Here is a 4,348-nt window from a genome sequence, read left to right as displayed (position 1 = left end):
TGGACTCAGACCTGGAGAGCTCTGGGTCCCTTGCTGGGGCATGCCCCTCCCACCTCATGGCCCCAGCACTGGAGACTTGGTGGCCAAACTCTCCGGATTGCTGGTTCTCAAAGCGCCCCATGAGGCCCGAGTGCTTGCCCCAGGGATGAGGCGGTTGCGGAGTTCAAGGCTCTGGTCTTTGTCTGGACTCTGGATGTGAACTGCGGGCTGCTACGTCCGGGGAGGCTGTCGGGCTCACCGCCCTGGTGCGCCTGCGAGCGCAGAGGACAGCGGCACGCCTGGCCCCGACGTGGAGCCGACCGTGGCGGGACAAGACGGGGCTCCCCGGCCACGGTGGGGACCCTGCCCTGCCCAGGGCACTGTGCTCACAGCAGGCTCCATCGGCCAGATGGCCCTCGAGCAGGAGAGTCGGCTCCCGCCGGCCAGTGAGACCCGGGGAACTTCCCTCAGCCTCCCGGAGCCCCGAGCCCCGCACCCCGCACCTCCGCGCCCCAGGCTCCGGAACCACGGCGTGGTCTCAGCCACAGCGGTGGCAGGAGGCGACTCTGAAGTCCCACGGGGCATCTGGTGGCTCCCGCCCGGACCTCCGTCCGGGGCAGCGCGTGCCCCTGGAGGTTGGGCGGCAGCCGCCTGCGGGGACACAGTGTGGTGGGCGGGGGGGCTCTCAGGAACAATGCCAGAGCCTCCCCACCGGATGCCAAAGGAGGGGTGCGGGGCCGGCCCTCTTTGGAGAATTCCAGGACGGGCGAGGTACGTGCGCTGGACCGTCCCGGGTGGGGGCGGGCCTCGCGGGGGCCCCAACACGGTCCCTGTGCCGATTGGCTGGCCGGGCAGGGGCGGGAATGCTGGGCGGGGCTGCCTCCAGTTAGAAAAAGCCCGGGCTAGGGCCCGAGGAGCAGGGTGTGGGAGGGGGGTGGTGGGAGGGATGGGGGGGCACGGGGGAAACTGGGGAAGCGGGGGAGCGGAGGGGTAACCGGGGGAAGATGGGGAAGTGGGGTGCAGGGAAGCTTGCGTGGGGTGGGCCAAGGATCACCTTGGACATCTGGAGCCTGGCAGGAGCGGACCCACAGAGGGGCTAGCTTGGGGAGGGCCGCGGGGCGCCCGGGAGCCTTTTGGGGATCATTTTTTGCTCCCGGGCGCCCCGCAGGCCGGGCAACATCTGCGTGGGAGGGTGAAAGACCCAAGCTAGCAGCACGGAGGAGAAGAGGGGGGAGCCAGGCATTCATCCCGGTCAATTTTGGTTTCAGGTCGTGGCGGCTGGTGGACAGGGGGCTTCTGGAGAGAGGCTCGCCCCGGGGCAGGGGCAACGGAGGCGTAGCTGGCAGCCACGGGCAGGTGAAGACAGCGCTCTGCCGGCCAGGTGAGTCCCCTTCTCCTCGCTGGGCCTTGCTCTCCTGGCCTCCTGCAGAAGGAGGTTCTGGGGAGCGCGGGCCAGCGAGGTGGAGAGGCTGGCCTCCCGGCAGAGCAGCAAGACACAGGCTGGTCAGGCAGCACAGGTGATACCGTCTCAGGGGGAGCTGAGACAGGGCGGGCTGGGGGGCCGCGGGCCGCCCCGGGTGGCAAGGGCATTTCCAGAGAGTCAGGCGGGATGAGCAGGCAGGGCTGCCAGCACGTGCAGGGGGCACTCAGGCCCCCGGAGCGAGCAGGACAGGGCGGGGACTCAGGACAGAGGGGTTCCCAGCCGCCACTTCACCCACCGCGATTCACTTAGTAGCAGGTCACAGGAGCGGCTGCGGCCAGGCGTCCTCAGGCCTGAGCCGGAGCCTCGAGGGCCGGAGAATGAGAGAGAAGGCAGCGCAGTGCGCGGGCAACCGCGGCAGGATGTCATCTGGGGGGCGGTGGCCGCGGGACAGGCCCGGAGAGATACCCGCAGCAGGGAGGCTGCACGGGCCCAGCCCGTGGACGCCAGCCCCACGCGGCACTGCGGCCCAGGGGCCACGCGGGAGGGCCCCAGTGCACTTGGGGACACTGGGGACACTTGACCCGAACCGCTGGCCCCTGGGATGGGCATGATAGACAGGACAGTACCCAGGGGAGCCAAGGACACGGGCGAGACCAGGCTAGGCGGGGCGGGTGGGGTGGCATGAGTGTGCACTCTCGGGGGAAGGGAGGTCAGGGCACAGGCAGGGGCGAGGGGCCGGAGCCGGGCACCGAGCCAGTGGGAGGGGCACTGGACTTCGAGCTCGTGGCCAAGGCGGGCCTCTGCGGGCGATGACGGAGCGGGATCGGTGCCTCTGAGCTCGGACCGGAGACGAAGGTGAGTGTCCAGCCCGCTGCCCTCTTGATGCCCTTGGCCACCTCTGCCCACCCAGTCAGCGCCCCTCCTTCTCTGCCCACAGCCACGTCTCCAGTGGGGTGGTGGTGCCTGCCAGCCACGGAGGCCTGGCGGCCAGGACGCGCACAGAGGGATATGATATGGTCCGGTGTGATGGAGAGAGCAGGCGGGACCGTCCGGCCTCCCAGGTGAGTGTAGATGCGGGCCGTGACCCCCGCCCCGGGCCCGCGGGCCCGCACTCAGCCTCACAGGCGCCTCTCTCCCACAGAGCGCTGGCCCCGCGGGGAGCCGGGATATCACCGTTCCTTTAGCCTCCTGACGGAGCAGACGCTACTGCTGCTCTTCAGACACCCAGAACCCTCAAGATGACAAGGTGGGAGGGCCCCGCCACACGCAGGGCGGCGGGCGCGCCAGGGCCCCAGAGGCGGGGACTCACGCTCTCCCCTCCCGCAGAAATGGTGCTACCCAGCTCATGCCTGGGACTTGGAACTTGGACTTCTTCAAGTCTTTCTAGCTCTGACTCGAGAATATGCTGCATTTTGGAACCACTACACACCTTAACTCAGGAATCAGCTCTGGAAGGTACTGGCCCTCTCAAGCGCCCCCGCCCCGCCCCCTGGCCAGCCTGCCCCGCCCTCACACCTTCTGTCTGTCCGCAGGTTGACCTAAAGGAACGGACGACCCACACCACCGGAAGAGCGGCGCCCGCGGCGACACCCACCCCGGCCCGGCGACTCCATCTCTGCGGCCACCCCCTGCCCCAGCCCCGAGACCACCAACAGCCTCCCTCCCTCCTTTCCCTCCTTTTCTGTCTCTATCTTCTGATCTTCTCTCTGCTGTCCTTTGCTCAGGAGATTCAGAGCGTCCAGAGCCCCGTTCCCCACGTCCCCCTTGAATTAATTTGCACTAAAAGTCGTTTGCACTGGTTGGGGTTCTGGAGCCAGCCCTGGTCTCTGAGCGTGTGTAAGCGCGTGTGTGTGCCAACTGCTGAATGTGTAGGCCTCCTCAGCCCGTGCCCCCCGCCCAGCACCCTACCCACCCTCGTGGGTGACTGGGAGGGGGCCCGAGTGGGGGGGCCCGAGTGTGAGGGGCCCCGCCCTCCCACACCTAGTCTGGAGGCTCCAAACATCGGGAGCACGGCACCAAGCATTCCACTGTGTGCCCATCTTGCCCTGTGTCCCTCCCTGCCAGGGCCTCCTCAGATGCCCTGGACTCATCAATAAACTCAGTTACAGGAATTTGTCTCAGGACTCTTGCATTTGAGATGAACGGGTGTGGGGGGGTGTGGGGGGAAATGGGGCGGGGGAACATGGGAAAGCACGCGGGCCACAAGGGGTTGCACACAAGGGTGGGGGCAACCCATGGGCGGGGACACATGGAGGGGAGGGGGCGGCCTGGAGCGGGAACACAGAGTGGGGGGCTGCGGACATGAGGGGGGCGGGGGGGGGCTCCTGTAGGAGGGGCAGCCAAGGGGGCCGGGACATAAGAAACCGGGGCAAGCACCACATGGGGGCTGGGGTGAGGGGCAGGGGGACCCAGGGTTCCTGCAGGGGGAACAAAGGGGGCCGTCAGCCCTGAGAGAGCCCCTCCCGCTCACAACACCCAAGCCACTCTGAGCTGCCGGCCAGACCCCCAAAGCCTGGTCTGGGAGGCTGCTTTCTAGAATCGTCCCAGGAGAGTGGGCTTGACGTGGGATCAGGCGAGCCGCAGTGCTGGCAGGAGGTGGGCCATGCCTCCAGGAAGCCCATCCCCCCCCCCCGCCCCCCCGTCTCGTCCCCAGCCCTGCAGGCCCTGAGCACTGGGCTGGGGCACAGCGGGCCCCCCTCCCCATTCTCTGCTGTGGGGGAGTGGGGAAGTGGTGCTCAGGAGGGCCACAGCAGATTCCATCCGTGGAATCTGCTCGGCTGCAGTGGGGGGCAGAGCGGGGCTGGTGGGGTGAGCGCTCATCAAGCGGGCGACAGTGGGGCGCCGCAGGAAGGGGTGGGGGTGACAGGGAAGAGGGGTGCACAGAAAGAGCCTGCCCGGGGCCGTGTCCTGCTGGCGTCCGGCCTCAGGGGTGCACCTGGGGTGCAC

The 4,348-nt window shown here is 68.2% G+C and overlaps 1 long non-coding RNA gene across 1 annotated transcript; it reads left to right on the top strand.

The window, feature by feature from the left end:
- The first annotated feature begins 1,145 nt into the window (after nucleotides 1-1,145).
- LOC138083105 (uncharacterized) lies at nucleotides 1,146-3,496 on the top strand. The gene is made up of 5 exons (XR_011145161.1): nucleotides 1,146-2,257; nucleotides 2,340-2,463; nucleotides 2,544-2,648; nucleotides 2,729-2,857; nucleotides 2,935-3,496. It is a non-coding gene; the product is annotated as an uncharacterized lncRNA (long non-coding RNA).
- The last annotated feature ends 852 nt before the right edge of the window (nucleotides 3,497-4,348 follow it).

Source organism: Capricornis sumatraensis, chromosome 8, assembly GCF_032405125.1.
Source record: "Capricornis sumatraensis isolate serow.1 chromosome 8, serow.2, whole genome shotgun sequence".
Taxonomy (NCBI): Eukaryota; Metazoa; Chordata; class Mammalia; order Artiodactyla; family Bovidae; genus Capricornis; species Capricornis sumatraensis.
The sequence above is the reverse complement of the archived record's forward strand: the minus strand, read 5'-3'. Positions and strand labels throughout refer to the sequence as shown.